Source organism: Oncorhynchus clarkii, chromosome 12, assembly GCF_045791955.1.
Source record: "Oncorhynchus clarkii lewisi isolate Uvic-CL-2024 chromosome 12, UVic_Ocla_1.0, whole genome shotgun sequence".
NCBI classification, from domain to species: Eukaryota; Metazoa; Chordata; class Actinopteri; order Salmoniformes; family Salmonidae; genus Oncorhynchus; species Oncorhynchus clarkii.
In genome coordinates, this window is record NC_092158.1 from 22,031,771 (window position 1) to 22,039,017 (window position 7,247).

The following is a 7,247-nucleotide window of genomic DNA, read 5'->3' on the forward strand; positions in this document are numbered from 1 at the left end:
TAAATGTAATTGTTCACTTAGTGAATGTACCCTTTTAAAAACAAAAACTCTTTTGCATATTGCTTCAGGATGTTTTTGTATTTGTTTTGCCTTAAATTTAGCTATTTTGTGCAGGGATATTCTCAATATGATTACCAAATTAGATCTTGTTTGTATATTGCCATCATGCACTTCCCATCAGTTAGAACCATTCACAGAGTAGAGGTGCAGCCCTCCAACATGGTAGCCAGTATTTTTGTATTAGTGCTTAAATCGGTCTCTTCATTATATATTCACCTGGCTAAATGTCTGTGTGTATTGCTGTGGTACTGTAATGTTAACTGTAAAAGTATTTGTAACACAAAGGCTAATGTTCAAAGTATCTGTGAGCATAACAATGGAGCTAAATTGTTTCATATCATATATGTACACACGTCAGCTACTGTACATATGATCAGAAATGTACACACGTCAGCTACGGTATATGTGATCAGATATGTACACATGTCAGCTACTGTACATGTGATCAGATATGTACACACATCAGCTACTGTACATGTGATCAGATATGTACACATGCTAGCTACTGTACACGTGATCAGATATGTACACACGTCAGCTACTGTACATATGATCAGATATGTACACACGTCAGCTACGGTATATGTGATCAGATATGTACACATGTCAGCTACTGTACATGTGATCAGATATGTACACACGCCAGCTACTGTACACGTGATCAGATATGTACACACATCAGCTACTGTACATGTGATCAGATATGTACACACGTCAGCTACTGTACATGTGATCAGATATGTACACACGTCAGTTACTGTACATGTGATCAGATATGTACATGTGATCAGATATGTACACACATCAGCTACTGTACCTGTGATCATATATGAACACACGTCAGCTACTGTACATGTGATCAGATTTGTACACACGTCAGCTACTGTACATGTGATCAGATATGTACACACGTCAGCTACGGTATATGTGATCAGATATGTACACACGTCAGCTAATGTACATGTGATCAGATATGTACACATGTCAGCTACTGTACATGTGATTAGATATGTACACACGTCAGCTACTGTACCTGTGATCATATATGTACACGTCAGCTACTGTACATCTGATCAGATATGTACACACATCAGCTACTGTACATGTGATCAGATATGTACACACATCAGTTACTGTACATGTGATCAGATATGTACACACATCAGCTACTGTACATGTGATCAGATATGTACACACGTCAACTACTGTACATGTGATCAGATATGTACACACATCAGCTACTGTACATCTGATCAGATATGTACACACGTCAGCTACTGTACATGTGATCAGATATGTACACACATCAGCTACTGTACATGTGATCAGATATGTACACACGTCAGCTACTGTACATGTGATCAGATATGTACACACATCAGCTACTGTACATGTGATCAGATATGTACACACGTCAGCTACTGTACATGTGATCAGATATGTACACACATCAGCTACTGTACATGTGATCAGATATGTACACACGTCAGCTACTGTACATGTGATCAGATATGTACACACATCAGCTACTGTACATGTGATCAGATATGTACACACGTCAGCTACTGTACATGTGATCAGATATGTACACACGTCAGCTACTGTACATGTGATCAGATATGTACACACGTCAGCTACGGTATATGTGATCAGATATGTACACACGTCAGCTACTGTACATGTGATCAGATATGTACACACGTCAGCTACTGTACATGTGATCAGATATGTACACACGTCAGCTACTGTACATGTGATCAGATATGTACACACATCAGCTACTGTACATGTGATCAGATATGTACACACGTCAGCTACGGTACATGTGATCAGATATGTACACACGTCAGCTACTGTACATGTGATCAGATATGTACACACGCCAGCTACTGTACATGTGATCAGATATGTACACACGTCAGCTACTGTACATGTGATCAGATATGTACACACGCCAGCTATGTGATCAGATATGTACACACGTCAGCTACTGTACATGTGATCAGATATGTACACACGCCAGCTACTGTACATGTGATCAGATATGTACACACGTCAGCTACTGTACATGTGATCAGATATGTACACACGTCAGCTACGGTACATGTGATCAGATATGTACACACGTCAGCTACTGTACATGTGATCAGATATGTACACACGTCAGCTACTGTACATGTGATCAGATATGTACACACGCCAGCTACTGTACATGTGATCAGATATGTACACACGTCAGCTACTGTACATGTGATCAGATATGTACACACGCCAGCTATGTGATCAGATATGTACACACGTCAGCTACTGTACATGTGATCAGATATGTACACACGCCAGCTACTGTACATGTGATCAGATATGTACACACGTCAGCTACTGTACATGTGATCAGATATGTACACATGTCAGCTACTGTACATGTGATCAGATATGTACACACGCCAGCTACTGTACATGTGATCAGATATGTACACACGTCAGCTACTGTATATGTGATCAGATATGTACACACGTCAACTACTGTACATGTGATTTGTCGCATGACAATAAAAATAAATAAACCGTCAAACATATATGAGCAAAGGAGAAAAATACAAATATTTTTTATATGTATTCTTGAACTGTTTATTGTTGTTATTACTTTTCTGTGTATTAAACAATCCGTATATTTTGGATTCAGCATTGTGTCAACTTAGGTTTAATTCATTGCACTTTACTTTGTGTTGTCTTTGGTAAAGCCACGTTTGCCTGTAGCCAAAGTGTGCTGTAGGGTCGTCACTAGTTATCCATAGCCATAAAGTCATAATTATGTCTAAACCCTGCCCATTTCTATAATTTCTCTTCTTAAAATCTGATTTCAAACCTAACCCTAACTATAACCACACTGCTAACCTTATGCCTAACCCAAACCTTAAATTTAGACCAACAAGCATCTATTTTGTGCGCCTATTTTGACAATGTGGCTGTGGAATATGACTTTGTGACTGTGTTATCTAATGGAAACCGTGCTGGTGTTGACAAAGATACACTACAGGATCAAAAGTACGTGGACACCTGCTCGTCAAACATCTCATTCCAAAATCATGGGCATTAAGTTGGTCTGCCCTTTGCTGTCATAACAGCCTCCACTCTTCTGGGAAGGCTTTTCACTAGATGTTAGAACATTGCTGCTTTGACTTGCTTCTACTCGGCCACAAGAGCATTAGTGAGGTCGGACACTGGTGTTGGGTGATTAGTCCTGTCTCGCAGTCGGCGTTCCAATTCATCCCAAAGGTGTTTGATGGGGTTGAGATCAGGGCTATGTGCAGACCAGACTAGTTCTTCCAGAACGACCTCGACAAACCATTTTTGTATGGACCTCGCTTTGTGCACCGGGGCATTGTCATGCTGAAACAGGAAAGGCCCTTCCCCCAACTGTTGCCATAAAGTTGGACGCACAGAATCGTCTAGAATGTCATTGTATGCGGTAGTGTTAAGATTTACCTTCACTGGAGCTAAGGGGCATAGCCTGAACCATGAAAAACTGCCCCAAACCATTATTTCTGATCCACCAAACTTTACAGTTGGCACTATGCATTCAGGCAGGTAGTGTTCCCTTGCCATCCACCAAACCCAGATCAAATCAAATCAAATGTATTTATGGAAAGAGGAGGAAGGAAGCGCTACTAAGGTACACAATAGTACATTTTGGTAGATAGAAGGTGCTCTTTGGTAAAAGGGGCAAATTGGTCATCAAAAAGAAAGGAGGGCCAAAGCACTCTTCATATAATTGATTAAAATGCCTTTATTGGTATGGCATGTTCAATAGAAACAAAGTTTTTTAAAACCGACGCGTTTCGGCTGCATGGCCTTCGTCAGGGAGAACAAAAAAAAAGGAATACAATGTCCTCTTTTGAACAGCTTTTCAATTAGCCCTAATTGGAAGAGGGAGTGGTTACACAATTGATTGGACACACCTAGTAAGCAATACTATACACATTAAAAGGTGAAATACTGTAGCTATGTTATCATAAAAATACAACTCCAAACTAGAAGTATCAGAACAATAAAAGGTAAATTCTAACCTTAAATAACCTTAAAGTTTCAAGAATAAGAAAGCAATCTATTCCATAGTACACTAGAACACAGCAAAACATGAACAACAGTCTAACCATAGCTGAGGGCAATTGAGCAAAATGTCCACTAGATGACAGCAAATGGACCCATCACGACCCTACAGGAAGGGTGAGAAATCCATTTCTTCATTTAAACCAGGGTATTTAGTGGCCTGTAGTTTGTAAATCCAAAAAGTTCCCTTTGGTTTAACTGTTTAAGACGGTCCCCTTTTCTAATAGAGGCCGGAATATGATCAATACCCAAATCTTGTAGGGAGGCAGGGTTGCCATGGTGTAGGGACTTGTAGTGCCTTGCCATGGGGTAGTCTTCATTGCCTACCCGTATGGCATATTTTTGTTCCACTAAGCAGTCTTGAAGGCGTCTCTTTGTCCGTCCAATGTAGAACACCTTGCACTGTGGTCATTCCAATCTATAGATGACATGAGTGGTTTTACAGTTAATGAAATGCTTGACGTAATACTCCATTTTGGAAGCTGTGTCAACGAAATACTTCTTCTGTGCAATATTACTGCAATGGTTGCAATGGTTACATTTAAAAGAGCCCTTGGGTTTGTGGTCAAGCCAAGTTTTTTGAGAGTCACCCAGAAGATAACTGTGGACTAATTTGTCATTTAGGATCGGACATCTCTTAAAGCTTATGTGGCTCAGGAAAGACTTGCCGTAGTAGCGTATCACTTTGGATGATTCCCCAATTATTTTTAATTATTATTTTAATGTTCTCTGTTTCAGTGCTGTATTTTGTAACAAAATACACTATCTCCAATGTATCACAAGGCACTCCCCTTCACAACAAGTTATCTGTCATGTAATCCAGCCCTTATACCTGCATCTTTCAGGACCTGAACACTGTAGCACTGATTCAAGAAGCAATTCTCCAATTCAGCAGATTTGACACTGTAGTCTGTTTCCTGATTGCAAATTCTGAGGACTCTTTGGAATTGGACATATGGAATGTTTTCTTTTAGCCTTTTGGGGTGAAAGCTGTCTGCCCTCAGAATGGTATTCCCATCTGTAGGTTTCCTAAAGATTGATGTGTTCAAACAACCTTTGTCATTTTTACTAATGTCGAGGTCCAAAAAACGAGGTCCATGTTATCCTTGCTGTACTCCATAGTTAGTTTGATGTTAGGGTTAATGTTGTTAAGGTATTGGTGGAAGGAAATAAGTTCATCTTCTGAGCCGGACCAAAACAGGCAAACATCATCAATACAGCGTCCCCACCATATAATCCGGTCAAAGAAATGGTTATTAGAAAGATCCAAAATGAAGTCATTTTCCCATTTACCCAAGTACAAACCAGCGTAGGAAGGGCTGAAGTTCCCATGGCACACCCTTTGACTTGTTTAAAAATACGGTCCTGAAAGATAAAGATGTTATGATTAAGAGTCCATTCAGTCAGTGAGACAATGAATTCTGTAGGAGGCATCTCAGTTCCAGGCTGGGTACTCAAGAAATGGTGCATAGCTGCCAAACCTTGTTCATGCTCAGTGGTGGTGTATAGAGACTCCACATCCATGCTGACTAAAAAGGAAGCTGTACCTATATTGTTAAATTCCTTAATTTTGTTCAACACATCTGTGGTATCTTGAAGATAGGCTGGGAGTGACGTCAGAAAAGGCTTAATAAAGTAATCAATGTACTTAGAGATGGGTTCTGTCAGACTTTCATTACCACTAATGACTGGTCTTACCACTAATGACTGGTCTGTCTGCTAATGACTGGTCTTACTGCTAATGACTGGTCTGTCTGCTAATGACTGGTCTGCCTGGGGGGTTTAAGATTTTTGTGGACTTTTGGAACAAGGTAAAAAAAGAAGCCATACTGCCATTGAAAAGAAATGTGAACTCATTGTCTGAAATGTAGCCATTCTCCTTAGCTTCTGTGAGGATCCCTTTCAATGCAGTTTTTAGGTCCTATGTAGGGTTGAAGGTAAGAGATTGGTAGAATTCATCATTGTCTAATTGACGGTAGGCTTCTGTCACATATTTGTCTTTACTCCACAGTACTGTAGCACCACCTTTGTCTGCTTTTTTAACCACAATCTGTTCATTTTTGGACAATGATTCAACTGCATCCCGCTCTGTCTTAGAAAGACAGAGAAAGATTACGTTGTGTTTGGTTGGAGTCATTTATTTGAACATCTTGGCCATGTTCTGTTATAATCTCCACCCGGCACAGCCAGAAGAGGACTGGCCACCCCTCATAACCTGGTTCCTCTCTAGGTTTCTTCCTAGGTTTTGGCCTTTCTAGGGAGTTTTTCCAAGCCAACGTGCTTCAACACCAACATTGCTTGCTGTTTGGGGTTTTAGGCTGGGTTTCTGTATAGCACTTTGAGATAACATCTGATGTACGAAGGGCTATATAAATACATTTGATTTGATTTGATGTTTAGTTTTGCCCAACCTAGGTCGAGGCACAGACACGGTCTCAATGGGGATAGCTGAGCTGACTACACTGACTGTGCTAGTGGCAGACTCTACTAAGCTAGCAGGCTGGCTAACAGTCTGCTGCCTGGCCTGCACCCTATTTCATTGTGGAGCTAGAGGAGTTAGAGCCCTGTCTATATTGGTAGATAAGATGAGAGCACCCCTCCAGCTAGGATGGAGTCCATCACTCCTCAGCAGGCCAGCCTTGGTCCTGTTTGTGGGTGAGTCCCAGAAAGAGGGCCAATTATCTACAAATTCTATCTTTTGGGAGGGGCAGAAAACAGTTTTCAACCAGCGATTAAGTTGTGAGACTGCTGTAGAGCTCATCACTCCCCTAACTGGGAGGGGGCAGTCCGTCGGACTGCCAGATGGTGAAGCATGATTCATCACTCCAGAGAACGCGTTTCCACTGCTCCAGAGTCCTCTGGCGGCAAGTTTTACAGAAGCTGCTATAGACCACCAACTGCTAACAGTCAGTATCTAGATAACATGTGTGAAATTCTTGATAATGTATGTGATATCAACAGAAAGGTCTATTTTCTGGGTGATTTCAATATTAATTGGCTTTCATCAAGTTGCCCACTCAAGAAAAAGCTTCAAATTGTAACGAGTGCCTGCAACCTGGTTCAGGTTATCCGTCAAC